Source organism: Sciurus carolinensis, chromosome 2 (genome assembly GCF_902686445.1).
Source record: "Sciurus carolinensis chromosome 2, mSciCar1.2, whole genome shotgun sequence".
Lineage (NCBI taxonomy): Eukaryota > Metazoa > Chordata > Mammalia > Rodentia > Sciuridae > Sciurus > Sciurus carolinensis.
This window is the reverse complement of record NC_062214.1, coordinates 88,851,649-88,871,979: the sequence shown is the minus strand read 5'-3', so window position 1 is coordinate 88,871,979 and position 20,331 is coordinate 88,851,649. Positions and strand designations below refer to the sequence as shown.

The 20,331-nt window shown below is 51.9% G+C and overlaps 1 protein-coding gene across 10 annotated transcripts in view; it reads right to left on the bottom strand.

Moving 5' to 3' along the window:
- Positions 1 to 20,331, bottom strand: part of Megf11 (multiple EGF like domains 11) — a 325,247-nt gene that overhangs the window by 252,263 nt on the left and 52,653 nt on the right. Inside the window, exon 1 of one of the 10 annotated variants that reach the window (XM_047538429.1) lies at positions 2,142 to 2,184. The exons of 8 other annotated variants lie outside the window; for them this stretch is intronic. The gene's annotated coding sequence lies outside the window, so the exon portion shown is untranslated. Of the gene's footprint in view, positions 1 to 276; positions 329 to 2,141; positions 2,185 to 20,331 lie in introns of those variants that run through there. One more of the 10 variants, XM_047538430.1, reaches the window with a different exon arrangement.

The window sequence follows — 20,331 nt, the reverse complement described above, 5'->3', positions numbered from 1 at the left end:
ATCAATCCCTCTGGCTCCCTCGGCTTCCACCTGACAGGCCTCTGTCAGTTCCTCTAGCAAACCAGGCCCACTCCTACCTCAGGGCCTTTGCATGTGCTTTCTATCTTCCTGGAAAGCTCTTCCCCCAGATCTGCCCATAGCTGGCTCCTTTTCATTATTCAAGTCACCTCCTCTGAGATGCCTACTTGACCCTGTCCTATTCCACCCCCCAACACACCACCTGGTTCAGAGCAGGCCTGGATAAATATATAAGTGGATGAAGGTGTAGACTCTTACCACCACAGGGTGAAGTCACACTGGGGCAGGCAAAGTTGTTCCTCCAGTGTGCTACCCTGCTACCCTGTCCTTCTTCCCCTGGACACAAGGACTTAGTCACAGTCCATGTAGCAGCAGCCAATGCATCGGTTCCTTCCGAGCCACACAGCTCCAGCAGGCAGAGGAAGTGAGCATCCTGAAAGGGTAAATGATTCCAGTGTGATGAGCCACGGCTCCATCCCTGGAGGTAGAAAAAGGAATTGTCCAATGCCAGCACCAGCCCAGAAGGGGATCCTAGCCTATCGTAGCTTCCAGAGATCCTCAGTCCTCCAGCTCCCACGCAGGTTTTGCACAGGCCATTCCCTCTGCTAAGAATGCTTTTCCCTTAACCCGCTTGCCTGGGCAACCACTGCCTGGCCTACAGGCTGCAGCTCAGATCGCTCAGCCCCAGCCGGCTGCCAGGCCTGCCTGCTGCTCAGCACCGTGTTAGGGTGTAAGATCAGTAAGAGACGGCACAGGAGCCCACTACCAGAAAAGTTCAGATTGCCTATGTGGCTGGCATTGTGTTTTGTGGCACTGCACGGATCTAGTCGCCTGTCTCTACCACCTGTCACCTCTTCTGTTCACCTCAGGGGTTCAGAGAGACCCTTAGTCTCTCTGAGGTGCCCAGGCCTCAGCACCCTGCCCGTGAGAGGTCTATGCCCATCTCAGGCACTCGATGAACACCCGCTAGGCTGTCCATCCAGAATTCAGGAAGAGGAAACAATCAGAGGAGCCGCCTGATCTCCCTGGCTTCGGTCCCTAACGCCCCACCCTCTGCCTCACAAAGACATAGGCCCAGCTATCTGGGCTCCAGAGCTTGGTCAGGACCAGCAGAGCCAAGTGTGTGAGGAAAGGACAGCTCTGGCACCCAGGCGAGAGAGGAGAGCCTCTCTCTCTCTCTCTGAAATATCATTTCTCATGCTTTGGAATGAAACCCATTATTCCCAATTAACCTGCTGTGAACCCACGGTTCTCCCTGGCTTGCCCATAATTATTCATCCATAGTAATAGCTAAAGTAAATTCTGGCCATCTCAGCGAACACTGACATCTCCTTTGGGAAAACTTTCAAAGAAGCCTGTCCTTGGTTCCTTATCTAAAGCTTCCCTGGCCCATTTTGTTTCATTTGACTTTTTTGTGGTTAACCCTTGAGAAGAGGACCTCCAAGACAGGAATAGCTCCATCCTGACTCTGGGTCACTGGAGGGGACTCTGCCTGGTGCCCTGTACCTTCCCACCCACAGGCAGAGCAGGAGCAGGATGGGCAGCTTCCTGCAGCAGCCGAGGAAGCCACATGCAGACTGTGCAATTAGCCAGTCCTCCCAAAAGCTTCCTTCATCCTACCACCCCCAGAGCTGGGCTCCACAAGTCCACAAAAAGCATAAATCATGGGCACAATTTATTTTGTGTTGTCAGATGTAATTTACTAAGAGATTGTCTGCCAAAAAAAAAAAAATCCAGAAAGAAACTGAACTTGTCATTTTTAAATTCACTGTGGTCCCTTTCGTTCATCTTTCTACCTAAAAGGCTGCATTAAAGACATAGTGGCTTCTTCCCTGGAGTCACAATGGGAACAACAGCCAGAATGAGTCCAGGTCAAGAACCGGGATAGGTGACGATGAGGGATGGGGCAGGTGGAGAGGAAGGGTGCTGAGCCAGAGTCTCCCTCTGGACCCCCCTGGCTGGCTTGTGAGGAGAGCTCCTCCAGGCACTTTGCATTTTGCAGAGAAGAGGGCCTAAGCTGGTGGCTCCAGGGCTGGGGAGGTGTGTGCAAGACACCGGTGATGTGCTTTGTTTAGGACCATTTCTTCCTTCTGAAGAGAGCAGTCCCTACCAGAGAAACCTACAGGGCGGCCGGTGTGAGGCAATCGGCGCGTCGGCTGCACGGGGTGGTGGTCCCGGCCGCGGTGCTGACCGCTGTGTGGTCTCTGGGCACACCTGTAAGATGCAGGCAGAAGCTTTCCTGCCAAGGGAGTTGAGACAACTGTTGGAAAGCTGGTGAAGTGGTACCCAATGCATAGGCTTCTTATCGTCCTCCCTTATAGGATGAGGGGCGTGGCCACCGGGGATTGAAATGCCTTGTGGCAGACAATGTGGTGCCACTTCCCCACTTGCTGTGAGGTGGGCTGCCAAGGCTCCCAGCCCCTCACAGTCCTCGCCCAAGCACTGCCCCCAGATGACTAGGGGCCCCTGTTGAAAGGCCATTAGATCTTCCTGACAGCACTCAGGAAGGACTGACGGACACACGAGGTTGGCCCACTCCCCCACCGAGGACCACTCTGAGGTCTCAGTCTGGCTACAGAGCCCTCTGCTCTGGGACAGGCCAAGGCTAGACTTGAGGGGAGGTCACATCCTTGCCCTTCCCTGCCCTCCTTCCCAGCCTGCTTCCCTCCCTCTCTTTCAGATTTTCTCTTGACAAACATCCTGAGAATAAGTCCCAGGTCCTGAACCTTTGTTTCAGGATCAGTTTGAGGAAACCACTAAAGAGTGTCCCTTCAGAGCACAAGCCCCTACTGCTGCTGTGGAGCCACAGTGACCGCAGCACTGAGGCTGGACACCACAGCAGAGGCTGAGCGAGGGAGCCCTGCGGCCGAGTTGGGAGGTCCTGCCCTGCACACTGGCCCTGCTCCGTCAGGAACTGAGATGGGATAAGAAGGCCCTCACCACGGGCATCCTGGACTCCACCGTAGAAAGGATGGCAGGCCCAAAAGGGGGCTGGGGATCATCGGGGAACTGGTCCCTAACTCCCCACTGCCAAGTGCTGTGCACATGGGGTGGGGGTCCTGGAGAAGACGACAGAGAGTGGGAGGGGTTCTGGGCCACCCTGCCCGGGTCTCCAACTCTCTCTACCTCATCTCTTTCTAGCCCAGTAAGAAGACCACGTGGAGACCCGCCCCCGCCTCTGCTGCCCCTAAGCTCAGTGTGAGAGACCCTACCCCAGCCATGTCCTCTCTGGGAGGGTCACCCAGTCTGGCCCTGGGGATCCCCCACCTTTGGAGCTTTCTTCCAGTCCCTCACCAGCTGCCCGCCCCTCCCAACCTTCACCCTTCATCAATACCTCTCTTCACAAGGTCGTCATTACCCACTAATTGTCCAAAATTTCATTCCCTCATCCTTCTTGGTTAAGGATTGATTTAAGGAATGAGTTCAATATCCCTGCCGTCTCCAAGTGCTTATTAATTCCCGGAGCCTCCAGCTCCCCGCGCGGAGCCCGGCTCCCCTCTCGCTGCTTCGCCCCACGCTGATTGGTAAAGTCCTGGCTTCCAGACCTGCAGGATGGGAGGCCTAATGTGCACTAATCTATCATTACTTCACGCGGCTGGCAGAGTGACGGATGGTGGCGGTGGACGGCGCGGCAAGGGAGATGGCCCTCCGCCTCCTCCAGGGCCGGGCTGGAGTCAGAAGTTTGCTCAGCAGTGACTGCCACCCCTGATGAGGCAGGCAGGGGAGCGCGTGTGGCCAGAGCCCGCACCCAAGACAGCACGCATCAACAAATGGCGGTGCCTGCCCCCGCTTTGCTCTCATAGTCCATCCAGGAGCTGGAAGGCCACCTCGTCCACCGCCTCGAGGCAGGACACTGCCCTTCCATCCCTCACATTCACGGTGCAGCCTGCTCCGGGACCTGGGAGGCACACCTGGGTGGGCAAAATTGATAAGCAACCTTGTCCCCTGCTTCTGGCTGTGTCCAGCCACGGGGAGCCCCAGCAGCAGATGGTCACAGGTCGGGTGATAAAGCTGGGTGTCTGTTGCACTGGCCTCTCTGTCCTCCCTTTCTCCTGATGCTCCCTTCCTTCACCCCTTTGGTCTAGCACTGGAAACAGCCCTGTAATGGTCAATTTGAATTATCACCTTGATTGGATTGAGATGCCCATGATTCAGAGGCTTCTAGGAATGTGAATGTGGGATAGTGAACTCAAGTGGAGACCCTCTCTAAGTGTGGGTGGCGCCGCCCAATAGGATGGAATAAAAGTTGGAAGAACAAGGAAGCAGATGCAGATGCAAGCTCGGCTCTTCTTGAACGGGTTCTTTGTTGCTGCTGGGATTATCTGAGAATATCGGACTCTCACTTCTTCACTCTTCCAAAGTGGACTCTGCCAGGTAGTTTCCAGAAGCCTTGGTCTCAGACTAGGGTAGCACTGTTGATGCCTCTTGTTCTGGGGCTTCAGCCTCTTGGACTGTGCAGCTACTAGTTCTTCAACTCTCCAGTCTGCTATTGTGGACTATCTAGCTTCTGGTCGTGTAAGTCAATCTATTAAATCCCCTTTTTCTAATCATACTTCCTGTTGATTCTATTCCTTAGAGAACCCTGACTAATACAAGCCCCAACATCACGAACCCCGTGTGCTCTTCCTATACTCTGCCATGCCTTTGTAAAGTCTCTTTATTCAACTCCCCTCAAATTACCCAGCTGGAGTGTGCCATCTGTTTCCTGCAGCAACCCTACCAGACCATACATCTCATTTGACTGATAAGGAAGCTGAGGCTCAGAGACGACCAGGGTTTGCCCTAGGACACATAATCAATTCATGGCAGGGCTACCACCAGAACTCAGGTCTTTTGAGTCTATGTCTAATAAGAGTTCACCAAGCTGGGCACGGTGGTGTACACCTGTAACTCCAGTGACTTGGGAAGCTGAGGCAGGAGGATTCCAAGTTCAAGGCCAGCCTCAACAACTAAGCAAGGCTCTAAACAAATTAGTAAGACCCTGCCTCAAAATAAAAAATTTTTAAAAATTAAAAAAAAAAAAAAAAAAAAAGGCTGAGGATGTAGCTCAAGGTTAATTGCTCCTAGGTTCAATCCCTGGTACCAAAAAAGAAAAAAAAAAAAGAAAAACTTCATCAGCCTGACTTTTCTGGATCATTTTTCCATCTCTGCCTAACCACAGAAACATCCCTTTTTATATGGGCCACACTGGGAGGAGCATGTGCACGATGCCATCAGGGCTCAAGGAACATGCCCCTGCCCAGAGACAGCAGTAGCAAGACACCTCAAACACTCCCCTCGAGGCTCCTTCCAGATGTTGGGCCATCTGCCTGAGAGTTGCTCTGTGGCCTGGGACACTTTTTCCAAGACTTCATATTTGTCCCTTCAGGCAACAGCACACCTCCTATTGAACATACCAAGCCCTAGGCCACAAGCAAACCCCAACTAAATCAATAGATATGGGGCCCTAATTTCTACCAAGCCATCCCTTTCTAAGACAGACCTTCATGACAAATTGATTATTTAGTCAATGAACTCCTACTCGAGCGTCTCCTGCATCTGAGAGACCAGTGAGGCCAACAGGGACAACTCACACCCTGCGAGCTGCTCCCCAGAGGTCCCGGCCATCTTCCCACCAGACCCCTGGGAGCCCTCACCCTTCCTGCAGAGACCTCCCTGGGACAGTTTCCCACAAATCAACAGCCCATCACGTCTGCTCAAGTCAATATCCCTCGGAGGCCAGGGGCCTCTGCTCCAGCACAGTCCCCCAAGAGGATACCAGGCTTTCTGCTATGGCCTGAGACCCCTGCTCCCATGCACACTCTCTCTCGGAGGCAGGACCCTCTCCCTGGGCTCCATGGCACCCGGTGATGGATCATCTGCTCAGGGCTTTGTGGTCTGTTCTTGGCACCTCACTCTGGCGGAGTCTCAATGATTCCATTGGGATTGGGAACCCAAGGAAACTGCCAAGTCCACAGATATTTGGCCCAAACCCAAAAGTCATCAGCATTCCTTTCTCCATGGCCACTGGAGATTGAACTGTCAACAGTAACAACTCCCTAAAGGGAAGGATGAGGCCAGAGACAAGGCAGGAGCTTCGGGGAGAGAGGGATGGGGCTGCTCTGTTCTAGACCTCTGGGAACAGTCCCATCCCCAGCCCTTCCAAGAAAGAAATGTGGCATCTGCCCACAGCTTAATCCTGAGAAAACCTACCCTGGAGAATCGGGGCCTGGTGTGTGGGAAAACTCTGGATGGAGGATTAGGAGACCTGGGTTCTCACTCAACCTGCCACTGAGTCCTTCTGTGTGAAATGAAAGGCTGGGTCAGGTGAGCTTCAATGCTGGGTGTAATGTGACTCTTGCTTTTTCCCAGGGAGGAGAGCAGAGCCCTCAAACCCTGGTGCTGTACTATAGATGACCACAACCCATAACACACATCCCAGATGTCACAGTGTCATAGGGGGAAATGCAGCCCAGCCCCACTCCTGGACCCTACCACTCTTGGAAGGAGCCTAGGAGCTGGCACAGTTCATCAGGGAGGCAAACCCCCCAAACCCCGGCAGACGCCTCCTCTCCCCCTGCCTCCCTGCCCCTCTCCAAGTCACCCTCTTTCATATCATAAACATTTAAGCCTATATTGATCAAAATAAATAAAATTCAAATCTCAGTTCCTCCATCACACCAGCCACATTTCCAGTGCTCAGCAGCTGCTTGTGGCTGGAAGCTGCTGTACTGGACGGCGCAGACATAGAAGGTTTCCATCATGGCAGGACTTCCCTGTGGACAGTGCTGCTCTAGAAGTCAAGCTTTGTTTTTGGAAGGTGCTTCTTCTAGCTTCTCCAATTCTCTTCTGTTGTACTTCCTGTTGGCCACTTTCTCCAATCCTCTGCTCTGGGGAGGACCCTCGGTGGTTTTAGAACAGAACTTGGCCACAGGTGACCATGGACTGGGGATTCCTATCTGCCTGAGAGACACATGGACAGTTCAATCACCCTCAGAACCTGAGAAGGTGAAGTCTAGCTAACAACCCTCTGGAACCTGGTGATGGTCTTCACAGATGCTCTCTTCCAGCAGAGAGAGTGTTCACCTAGGCTAGCTGCCCCCCTTCCCATTTGATCTGTCCCTTGATCGTTCCCTGCATTCAAGGATGCTACAGCTTGGATGGGAGAGAGGAGAAAGAGAGGACATTCAAGAGTCCCAGGATGGGGGAGACTTCCGCTGACATGACCAATAGGAACTCGAAAATCCCAGAGATCATTTCCAGGTTCTCATCTTCCCCGAGAATGTTCCTTTCTATGACTGGGGAAATTCCCATGAGGAGTTAAAAGCCAGGAAAACAACTTCTCTGATAGCACAGAAGCATGGGCGTTGGAGGACCAGACAGCTAAATGGGTTATCCAGAAATTACAGGAGGCTTTTAAAAGTAAAAAACTTACCATATGTCAAGCCCATAATGTATAGACAATAATTATTTTCTGCTGAATTTTTTTGTATTTAATTTTGTGGTGACTATCTCCTCTTACATCATGTATTCAGCAATCACTCTTCTCCTTGCTTAATATGCACAGTAATCTTTCTCCGCCTATGTCACAAATTCAATAATTCCTCTCCTCTGCTTCCAGGGGGTGGGATGAGAGGAATGTCACATTTTAAATTAGTAGCAGCTGTGTTTTTGTTTTTTCAGTTTCACCTCCACTGAAGGCCTGTAACTACCATTAGCTCCAAAAAGCTACATAGGGCACCCTATCTGCCCTAGTCCCCAACTCAGCTGCCTTTCTGAGGGCTTTCCTCTGGAGACTGGACCTGCCTGAGGGACCAAATAGGCCAGAGAAGGGGACACTGAGAAACCGCCCACTGCCATCCCAGTCAACACTGGGCAGGTGGCCTCCGAGTAAAAATGTGCTCTTCCTGTGAACACTATGTGGGTATGGCCACCTGGACTGCTGAGACCTCTGCAGACTCACTTCGTTCCTATCCCGAGGTCTCTGCATCTGAATCTTCCAGATGTTGTCTCTGGATGTCCCTCCAACTGTGAAGGACACCAAGGTCAGGAAAGCAAGCTCAGGGCCCAGGAGGCAAGCAGGTGCCCTGAGCCTTAGGGTTTAAGGAGGCCTGGCTCCAGCACCAGCTGCCCATTGCAGGGCTGGAAGTCAGATGTAAGAGAGATTGGGTGAGAAGGGACAGGACACCAAGAAGAACAAGTGACTCGGGAAGGAAGTTCATTAAAATGCTTCAAGGGACTCCAAACTCTGAGAATGTTTTCTTTTTTTTTAAGACAGAGAAGAATTTAGCAGGAAATCAATCAACACACATGCTGATAACTTATTTCATGACAAAAAAGAAACAAAAACCCCATAAATTCCTGCAGCCTCTGGGTAGCCAATGTCTACTGCCACTAATTAATTTTCCAGAACTTTCACTCTCCAGATATCTCCAAACAGGGTCAATCTGTCAGCCCCAGGAAGCCTCACAGCCCCCGCTGTAGGGGCTGGTGACTGGAACCTCTTCCATAAGGGGAGGAGGGAGCAGAGGAGCCCAGTGTGCTGGCTCAGGGAGCCCCAGCAGCAGCACCCCACCAATTCTGAATCTCCACTCACCCTGCTCCACCACCATATCCCTGAGCCGCTCTAGCCAAGATGAACAGCAGGTTGGAATGAGACAGTAGAAAGCCACCTCCCTGCCTCACTTTCCCCCAAGCACAAGATAAGGAGCCTCTACTCAATCCAGGTTCCTGAACTCACATAACCCTGCTGATCATGAAAGCCTGTGGGTACGGGTCCAATCTATAAATTCCAGGATGACAAGAATGAGTGTCACTCTTCTCTGCCCCACCCCCATCCTCCCACAGAGGGGCAGGCACACAAGCCATGCCCAGGAACCCAGCCTGTCTGCGTCCCTGAAGCCAGGCAAGGGTCCCTAAGCCCTCACAGGGGACAGAGGGGTATGATCCAAGAAACTCACTCCCCAGAGTCCCTTCTTCCTGCCATCTGTATAAGCTCCTTGGTATCTCCCCTAAAGGATGAAAAAGAACGGGAGATGTGGCCCTTTAGCTCCATAGTGGGAAAACCCACATTAAAACTCCTGATAGTCTGAGGGTTAGTCATCTTCTACAGCGGCAGCCCCAAAGGAACAAGCTAGTCAGGGCTAGCGGGAATTTTTCTGGCCCCACAGTTTTGACAATATGAAGGAACGTTCCCCAAGTTCAAGAGTAGATCAGCAAGCAGTGATGTTCAGGCAGGAGCCTGAGGTCTGGCTCACCTTCTTGGGTGGCCTCCTTAGGGAAGTGACCTGGTGGGATGAAGACCATTCATGTCCCTTCTCAGGGCACCTCAACCTCAAACACAGTTCCCTCCCCAAGCCCCACAGAGTGGGACAAGTGCCTTCCTTCTTCACAGGGACCCAGGAGCCCCCATCTTGTGGCAGGAGGACACAGGGTCATGCCCTCCCAAGCAGGGCTATGATTTCCTTTTTTATTCATTTTTTTTTTTTTTTTTTTTCTGTTTCCTCAAACAGTATGTGCCTGGAATGAATACCAGGCACTCTCTGGCATAAAAAAGGAGTGTGGGGTAACTGTGAGAGCGGTGGTCCATTGTAACACTTTAGGGGAAACTGCTAGCAATTTCCATTCTATTGATCCTCCCTGGGCATCAAAGCCACACTGAGTTTATTTGGAAAATTAAATTCTGGAGCGTGTAGCATGAGGGGGCTCTAGTTAAGTTGTCGAGCTCTACAGCCACAATTTAATTACGTTCTCACTCTGACTCTCCATTTAAATACCGAAGAGGAACCAGACGCCACAGAAGCTGCCTGGTCCTAGCCCCCTCCTCAGTGGCCCTGGCTGTGACCCCACGGCCACAGAAGAGCCCCTTGCATCTTAATTACCCTCAGCTGCCCACTCCTGGGTTCCTCCTGCCTGCTGCTCATTTACATGTTAACTTATGCAATTTTCAATGAATCTATTCATTAAGATGTAAATGTTTCGTAGATTAACCTAATTTGTGGAGTTTGCTGATTTTTCGAAAGAAAAGATCTTTATCTTAACAAAAGTCATTATTGTTAGAAGCAAAGATACATTACAAATTGGATATAATGCATTAGATATTCATTTTGGGGAAAAGCTAAGAATCAAAGTCTATCTAAATCCAGAGTTATATGTGGTTCCAAGGCTTTGGAGGTTTGCAGACAAGGAAAATTTATGCACACTTTCACACACACACACATACACACACAGCAGATCTAGCAGAAATTTGCCAACTTTCTATTCAGCCACACAAGGCCTCTGCAGCCATCTTCCGTTATTTTCTGCTCTAACTTCTATGATCATCTCAATTTCATGAACACCGAGGATGCAGGATGACATCTTAGAATAAAGAACAATCCTTAATAGTGAATGTGTTTAACTTCATGAGAAATGGACCATGTTGTGCTCATTTCCCAATCTCATCTGTGAAAACGTGGTGACCGTCTAGCAGAGGCCCACGCACCACCTTTGGGAACCACGGGCATAAACCCATTTTTCTTAATTAAAATTTTATTTAGGCCCAGTGCTGGGGAAGGGGTGCTCTCTCTGCTTGCCACTCATCTGCCTGGAAACTGAGAGCATAACTCAATTCACATCCGTCCAGGGACTTCCACCTCCCACCCTTTCGGATCCACCAGTCCTGGTCCGCTTTCCCCCAGTGAGGAGGAGTTCCACAGAGGAAAGTCCTCCAGGGGAAGGTCCTCAGTCAACCAGTCAGACCTGTACCCTAAGCGCCCCGAATCCAGCACAGCCTGGCTCAGGGCAATCTCCTAAACAGTTGCCGAGTTCCCCTGGAAAGTCACTGAGTAGCCCCCAACCCACAGAGGACCCCCAGATGTTCCCTAGCCTCCTCCCCTGAAAGGCAGCCCCTTCTAGGGACAATCAGCAAGTGGCGGGCAGGCTTTTCCAAGACCACAGGACCACGGCAAATAGAATCTGCCAGTTCTCCAGCTCCTGTCACAAGTCCTGAGGTTCCCCTGAAGGAAGTGACTTTTCTAGCCAGTTGTGGGTGCAGGAGTGCGCAGACAGAGCCGCAGCATTTGATCCCCCAAGCCCACACCAGAGGGAACATCAGCAGTATTTGACAAGCTGACCAGCTCTCCAGAGAACAGAACTGTCATTGGGCCAAGAGGGAAATCATTACCTGATCTATAAATGATTACACAGGCGTAGGAACTGTCACTCCCTTCTGAGGAGTTTGCAGAATCGGGATTTTAAACAGACCTGCAAACTGCTGCAACCCTCGGCTCCCTGGAGCAGCTGGTGTATTATTCACAAGGAAAAATTTTTCAGAAGTTAAGGCATTTCGCGAGCTCAGGGGGAAAGAGAAGGGCTCGGGGACTCTGACTATCAAAGGGTTTCAGACCATCCACTATGTCAGCTGCAAACTTAACTCAAAGGAAAACATGACGAGTCAGATCTTCTGCCTGACAGTTTGGAGGCCTGCAACTTGCCACCATCTTCACTTGCAACAGAAGTGACAGCAGAGAGAGCTGCAGGCGACGTGGGTCATTTAGACCCAGACATTTCTTTTACAAGGACGGAGACTCAGGTTTGGCCTCCGGGGAGGAAGCTGTGGTCAAGGGGAGCTAGAGACAAGCTTGGGCATCCCTGACCCATCAGGAGTAACAGGTGGTGGGGACATCAGGGAGGACTTGATCTGTTGAAGTCATCCTCTGGACACACATAGAGCAATATGGCAGAGCACAAAAACAGTGCTGAGCCGGGAAAATTGGGAACGGAAGGAGATTTGTAGCACAATAAAATGTATGTAAATTTAAAACGCACACTCATGAATGACACTACATCTCTTACAATGAGGCATGCATCTTTTAGAACATATTCTAAACACATTAGAGTGGGTGACTGGGGGAGCGAGGCTGGTGGGAGGAAGAAATTCACAACAATGCCCCCAAATGAAAGAAAGGCCCAAGATGGATCAATGAGCTGTCCAGTGTGATTAACTCAACTCCCTTCACCCCAGGTTCACCCACAAGGAATGAAAAGACACACCATGCGATCCCATCTGCTCCAGAAAGGCCTTCCCAACTTCCTGTGCCCACAGGCCACCTGGGGGTCTTGCTGAAATGCAGATGGAGAAGGGAGGTCAGAAGAGGGGACTGAGGTTCTGCATTTCTAACAAGTTCCCAGTAACACAGATGCTACTGTCCATGAACCTCATTTCAACCTGCATGGGTTTAAAAGACTTAACCAAGCCCGGCACGGTGGCGCATGCCTGTAATCCCAGTGGCTCAGGAGGCTGAGGCAAGAGGATCACAAGTTCAAAGCCAGCCTCAGCAAAAGCAAGGCACTAAGTGACTCAGTGAGACCCTGTGTCTAAATAAAATACAAATTAGGACTGGGGATGTGATTCAGTGGTCAAGTGCCCCTGAGTTCAATCCCCAGTACCCACCCCTAAGAAAAAGACTTAACCAAGATATAAATTGAACAACGAAGTCAAAATAAGAGCCTACATGTGCAATATGAATGAATCGCCAAATAATTATGCTGCATGAAAGAAGGCAAACAGAGAGAGATTCATAATGTATGTTTCCATTTATATAAACTTGTGAAAAAGGCATGCTGGTCTATAGCAACAAAAGGCAGAACAATGGTTGCCGGGACAGGGGGCTGGGAGGGCAGGAGGATTAACAAAGGAGATTTTTAGGGGTAATGTATACGTTCATTTTCTTGATTATGGGGATGGTTTCCCTGGTGTACTACTTCAAACCTCATCAAAATATACGCTTCAAACGTGTGCAGTTTGATGTGCATCTTATACACCTCAACAGAAAAGAATTGCTGCCGCCCTTCTCCCCGGCACCACAAGGATGATGCCCTCCCTGTCTGCATTCCAGGCTGGGCAAAGGGCTTCCTGCCAGTCTCTTCTCTGCAGTCTGTCTCCTCCACAGCGCCCCCCCCAGGCCGGTGGCCACCTCTCAGCCAGGCCAGCCCAGGGTTCCACCCTCCCCACCTCAGAGTCCTTTCAGAGGGGAGGGTATCAAGACCAAAAGGCTCGAGGCCCCCACCTCAGCCCCAGCTCCTGCCTCTCTCCACCTGGCTTCAGCTTCGCTGACTGTCTAGTAGCGACTGTCTTCCAAAACACCAGGCATCCAGCCCATCAGAAGCTGTCTAGGAAACTCCCACATGTCCTCCAGTCCCAGTTCAAGTGCCCCTTCCTGGGAGTCCCCCAGTGGTCCCACCCACCCACACTGAGTCAGAGCCCGTACTCCCTTCCCTTCCCTTCTCGGAGCCCACCCCGGTGGGCACCGCGCACTTGCCAGCAAGGTGTTCCGTGTACCTCTGTGGGGCATCCTGTCTGCTGTGACCACCTCTGTGCCCAGCACCCAACAGTGCCTGGCATTCAGCAGGTGCTCCATAAATACTCTTCTGTTATCATAATGTTTAGTGAACCCTGCAAAAGGGCCTTTGGTCATTCCCAGGGACAGAGACTTCTAGGATTTGGAGACAGCCACGGCTCATTTCCAAAGCCCATCCCTACCCCACACTGCCCCCAGTCCTGAACAGGAGCTCACCAGAAAATTCCCCCTTGTGTCCAACCTGGTCCTTAACCTTCCTTTCAAAGCACCCTTCGCATAAAATAAGCAGCATATTTGCTTTGCTGGGATTTTCCCCCACAATGTCAACACTGCTGTGTTTGGACATCATCATTTCCTTTCTGGGCTCGTATCCCAAACTCTGGCATCGCCCCGAGAGTAGGAAGACAAGTGTCAGAGGGTGATCTGGATCTAAACAAAAGTCCCCTCGCAGAGACACACCTGGGCCTGAGAGGGAGTCAGGTTGGGACCTGCTCCCCAGCCCTGTCAAAGACCCAGGAGACGGGAGGAAGTCACCCCAGAAAGAGGTGGCAGTAGAGAGGAGTCAGGCAGCAGAAAGAGCAGGGGAGCAAAGGTGGGGGGCGGGGGCAATGCCAGGTCGCAGCACCCCTGGCAGCCCAGGTCACTGAAGCAGAGTCCGGCAGCGGGACACAGCATCAGGGCCTCATCAGAGGCTCAATGCCCCTGGAGCCCTAGGGTTAAAAAGGCAAGGCTGCCCAGGCCCGTGGCGTGGAGCACACAGTCAGGCCTGGAGGGCTCGGGGGTCTGGACAGACCTACAAGCAGCCCCAGGTGTGCCACCTTCGTGTCACCACCCCCATTAGTGTTCCTAGTCATTTCTCTTCCTGAAGCTTACCCAGGCCTCAGGGCCACTGCAGCTGCAAGGGGAGAGTGGGGGCGCCTGGGCCCTTCTTCACAAGGCTCAGCTCTGCCTAGACAGAGGGGCACGAGGACACGAATGGGAGCACCGAGCCCCAGACCCAGGCCGACAGGCGCTCCCTGACACATCCCCCTAATTCTTAGGCTTCACCATGGCCGTCGCTTAGGGTGCCACAGGGGATGGGTTGGAAGTTAACAGCAGGGACGCTCTGAGAGGCAAGGGGAGCTGCCCCAGGGCCCAGAGCTTTGGAGGAGGCGGAGCAGCCCTGGGTCCCTGGGTCCCTGGGTCCTGGACTGTGGGCAGCCTCCCTCTCTGGAGCTGGGAGCTGAAGCCCCAGAGGTGGTGACACTGCATGCAACTGTCCTCTGCCTGAGCACTCAGAATGGCTTCGTGCTGTGTGAGCTGGTATCACTCTCCCACAGGCAGCTCCCGGAAAGGGAACTGGGGGACAGGGAAGGAGTCAGCTCCAACACTGGGAGATCGTCCTCCAGGAAAGGCACTGACCCCGACCCGCAGCTGGTCCTGGGTGTCCTCCTGTCTCCAGCGCTAGAGCACTCGGCTGTGGCTGTCTCTGGTCCCCACCCTGCCAGGCCAACTGCTCCTGCTGAGCCTGCACCCACTCACCATGGATGATCACACTTTCATAAGAGGAACCTGGGACACAGAGAGATTAAGAAATTTGTCCAGAGTCACAGAGCTAGTGATGGCTGAGCCAGTGCTTAAACCATAAGTAGTATCTGCTTTGAAGTAAATCCCACTTACATTTTAATCCCAGCTCTGCCACCTACCAGCTGTGGGACCTGAGGTGAGTTACTCAACCTCTCTGAGACTGTTTCCTCTCCTAACAAATGTATTAATGACTATCTCTCTCATAAAGTTCAAAGAAGAATAAAAGGAAATATATGAGAGTGATGGTACATAGAAAGCAGTTAATAAATGTTTGTTTTTTCTTTCCACTTCCAAGTCCTAAAACAAATTGTCTTGGGATCATTCCAACAGGGAGGTTACAAAGGACTTTTCAGTGGAAAAGGAAACATTTCTTGAGAGAAATTGGAATCTAGGAACATGGCGGGCTGAGCATTTCTCTGTCTTCATAGCCTTGGATTCTTCTTTCTCTTCCCTCCCCCTCTATGACAGGACAGAAAGAGCAAGAGCAGGCCCTCCCAGGTCCAGGTCATGTCTGTCTGTCTGTCTGTCTGTCTCTCTCTCTCTCTCTCTCTCTCTCTCACACACACACACACACACACACACACACCCAGCTTGCTGCAGAAGTCCTGCCACGACCCCAGGCCTGGCCAGAGCTGCCGCTCCACAACCTGGGACCCGCAGAGCGAGCCTACTGCTCATAGCCCAGCCCCCAGGAAGGAGCTGCTGACGTCCTAGACTCACAGGCAGAAACGCTTTCTGCCCACCTGCCACTCATTTCTCCTCAGCCACTACCTGGAAGGGGCTGGGGCAGTGGATAGTCGTCAGCCCCATTTTACAGGAAGGACAACGGCAAAAGGTGGTCCAGTGTCATGGGGCTCCAACTCCACAGACCAGACCCAAGTCTCCATCCACCTGCATGTCCCATGGAGGGGCCTGCATCTGAGCGCCCCCAGCACCCGTGTCAAACCCAAGCATTTTTTGTACGGATGCAATTCCATCATTTTGATAACTGAGCTGTGATTACACAAGAGAATACCCTTGACTTTAGGAAGTACACACTGAAATATCTGGGGGTAAGGGGACATTGGGTCTGTAACTGTCAACTAGTTTAGTTTCACGCATGCACACACATACATGCACACGCACACTCAGCATCGGCACTATTAACTTCTGGACAATTCTGTGCTGGGGGCTACAGCCCTCTACCCCACCCCAGGCAGTTGTGCAACAAAATTGTTCCAAAGATTGCCAAACATCCCCTGGGGGGCAAAACTGGATGGAGGGGTATGTGTATGTGTGTGTGTGTGTGTGTGTGTGTGAGAGAGAGAGAGAGAGAGAGATACACATACAAAGAGAAAAGATCTAAAGGAATTCTTGGTACCATTTTGTAACTTTCCTAAGTCTGAAATGATCTCTAAATTTTAACAAAATCTTTTGAACACATGATCTTCAAAGACCAAAGAAAAGACCTTGCCAGGCCATCAGCCTTTCCGTCGTAGGCCCTGTGCCCCCAGTCCTGGTCCCACAGCTGAGCACTGAGTACGCTGGGACACCCCCAGCAGGAGGCCGCTGGGATCCCCGCTGGGCAGAAGGGGCGCCCCAAGGCTTAGAGGAAGCAGCCTGCCCAAGGCCCTGCAGCCTGGAGCAGGCGCCAGGACCTAGCCCGGTGCAGACAGCAGGCCCTTTTCTCCTCGGTAAGCCTGCTGTCTGCCCAGAGTGCAGGCATCCATCTGGGGTTTCCCAGCCACTAGAGAGCACCCTGCCGACACTCTTGCAGGAAATTGAACCGAACTGCACAGGTTTTTTCTTTCCTCTCCTTCCCAAAGGGGTTTGCAGGGCTTGGTAAAGTTGCCTTTCAGACGTTTCCAAGTCAGCAGATTCTGCCTTCTGCCTTGGCCTCACAATCTGATCATTCTGAGTGGAGCTGGCCAGCTGCCATCCAGAGCAAAGGGGTCATCCAGGGAACAGAAACCACAACTTCTAAATAAACACACAAACAAACAAACAATACAGGGATAGTGGCAGCGGGGAGAGAGGTAATTTGCACAGATGCAAATTGGAATCATTTAAAAATTAAAAGTTTCTTTAAATTATTTAACCTAATTACTGCCCTGTTCTCCCCGGGCGACAGTCACTTGTGTTCCATGGAGGGCAGAAGATTAAGTGGAATCCTCTGTGGAGGCCAAGAGGATCCAAGTTTCAAAACCCCACCGTGTGCTGGGCTGGGGGAAGTGGCTGGCAGAACAAAGGGCAGCAGCCAGGAAGGACGACAAACATGATCAAGATGGGCACCGGGCTGCTGCTGTCAGGACACATGTAGAAGCTGAGGCTCAGGAAGGCTGAGGCCAGGTCCCAACACTGGCGGCAGTAACCCCAGGTCTGCACGGGCCCTGCCCCTCCTGCTGGACCGGCCTCCAGGAAGGGCACCAGCAGTGGACAGCAGGAGCAGGGCTCTCTGAGGTCAGGCAGACCCAGGTTCTAACCCTGCACCTGCTGCTTTCCTGCTGAGTGGTCTTGGGAAAGAATCTCGCCTCTCTGAGCCTGTTAACTCTCTGAGCCTGTTCTTCCCTGCAAGGCTGTTGACAGGGTTGCAGGAGACCCGGGTCTAAGGCACTGGCACCTAGTAGATGCTTAAGGAATGGAGTCTTCTGGCTCCAAGGAGCAACTGGGGAAGGACAGAAGCATTATATCCCCAGTCTAAAGTCATCTTATAAAGTCCAGTGACCTGTCAGGTCTATAGTTCTCCATCGGGCTGCACTTCTTGAGCCCCTATGGAACCCCAGGACAATTGAATCTGAATCTCAATATGTTCAAGGCTCCCTGAGTGACTCTGATGTGCATCTTGGCCAAGGGTCTCTGTGCTCAGCTGCCTCCATTTAGGATGGAACACAATGTTGTAGGTTATTCTGCGGCTGAAACGATTTAGGGTAGATGCAAAATAGAACTCTTCTACAGGGCTCTAGAAGACAGGTCCGTAGAAAGACACAGAAGGTCCATGAGGATTGGCAGGAGCAGAACTGAGTCCTTTGTGATTGAGGAAGAAGTAGTAGGGTTTGGGAACCTTCAGAGCCCCTCCCTGAAAACAAGGTCCCTAGAAGGCAGAAAGGGCAAAGAATGGAGGAAGAGGGGTGGTGAGTGACCCTGAGATAGCACCCTCAAAATGCCAGCCCTGTCAGAGATCCTTGCCTACCTGAGACCTACAGAGGACATTCCAGATACCCTGACAGCCCCACCCCACTGTGGATCTCGGGACACACACACCATCCGGTGACTCCATTCAGTCACCCCACACGGCACCAAAATTCATAACACACACGCACCTGATGCAAGACCAGGCCCTGGGCATTACCCAGAGCTTCAATTTCCTTTCTATTAATCCAAGAAGGGTCTGATTTGCATGTCATTTGCATAAATTTGCCTTTTCAATTCAAAAAAGACCCCAACTCCAAGCAGGTGAGATAAAATAAATTGGCTTATTTATTGAGGCTCCTGCTGCAATTGTATTCCCACTTAGCATCAGGTTTCCGCAAGCACTCACAGGGAGGTTTTAACTGCAGGCTGGGGAGGACCTGCTAGGGACAAGACTTGGCCTGGATGGACTTCCAGAGACAGTTTCCTCTCCCCCACCAAAAAAAGCAGTTTCCTCTCCCAAAACCAGATCAAGCGTAAGATGGAGGACTGCCTCTGCAGAGGACCAGAGCAGCCTCATGTTTCAACAGAAACAGACAACGACAGCCCTACTTGGTTGTCCCATCCTGCCTGGGGACCAGCCACGTCAACCCAGGCTGGAGTCAGGCCCACTCTCCAGAATGGTCTCTTAATTGATTATAGACACACTCTCAAGACCAGAGCACAAAGGCTGCAGCTGGCTCTGCAGGCCCCTCCTGACTCCGGCTCTCACGCAGGGGTCTCCGTGGAGGCTCTGCATCGCGTAGTTGAGTGGGAAAATCCATTATCTTAACAGCTGGCTCCAGAGAGGGAACTGATTCTGGGGGAAGAAAAGTCTTTGATGTACTGCTTGGGGGACCTGGACCCTGAGGGCCTGGGGGTTCTGAGATCTGGCAACCAGGGGCACCATGGAGACGATGCCGCAGGGAGAGCAATTATCTGGATGAGCCCTGGAATGAGGAGGTGAAGTGACCAGTGGGAGTCCCCTTTTCAAGGTGGTCCCAACTGAGTTCAGCCTCATCAGTTATGGGGGCTGGAGCAAGAAGGAATGGGTGGCTTATGAGTACAAATAATGTACCCCATTTCCAAATGATTCATCTATTTAAGTGAAGTTGAGTTGTTTGTTTTTTGTGGTACTGGGACTTGAACCCAGGATGGCTTTACCACTGGGCCACATCCCCCAGCCCTTTTTATATTTTTCTTTTGAGACAAGGTCTTGCTAAGTTGCCCAGGCAGACCTCAGATGGGATCCTCCTGCATCAGCCTCCTGGGTCACTGGGATTACAGGCCTGTGCTACCCTACCGGGCCTCAGTTCCCAACTTAATAGAAAGATCTACCGAATGGAAGCTCAGCAAAGGTTGGGACTTCTGTTGGACAAGGCATGATATTAAAATCTTCCCAGTGAACCCAGGATGCAAGTTTTATAATTATCCCAATTTACAGATGACAGCTACTGAGGCTCAGAAAGGTTATAAAATCTGCCCAGCGTCACAGGACCAGAAGGAAACAGCTAGGACTTGCCCTCCAACCTGTGGGGCTCTTAACCCCTACTGTACACCTTACCAGGTAAGCCTCTCAGCTGTCCTCTACAACCAGGAAGAGCAGCACTACCACACCTGAGGAATCAAGGTCTGTAACCTGAGGAGACCCACCGAAATCCTCCTGATCCTGGGTGGGGCCCGTTTTGCTACCCCATTCTGCCTTTGTACAGTCAGAAATATCACATGGCTCCATAATTGGCACTAGCTCGTCACCTGGCAGAGTGGTACCTGGAGGTGGTGTGATGGGGAAGAACAGGTATGAGCTTTGGCTCAGGAAGACCTGTGTTCTGATGTCAGCGGTCACCTCCCCGACAGTCTCCTCAACTGCAAAATGGGAGGATATTTGCTATCCACTGCCCTCCCAGGACCACAAGCACGCAAGGGCCTTGACGAAGTCCAAAACAGAGCCTGTGCACACAGGAGCGAAACAGGGGATTCCGCCCGGGAGAAAGGGGTAAGGGAAAGACCGCAGTGTAAGTCCTCACCCGCCAGGCTCATCAGAACGTTCCCGGCTTTCCCAGCGGCCAACCCTAGCTCCCTCTACCCCTCACAGAGACCCCCTTAGCATAGCCACTTTCCACTCCTGAGAGGAACCACAACCCTGATCTCTCTTCCCTGCAAGCAGAAAGGTTCCAAATGGCATCCCCACATCTTCAGCTGGGGCAGAGTCCAGCCTTGCCATGTGCCCTGTGGGCTGCTCCCATGCATAGCCCCCAGTCACCAAAGGACATCAAAGAAG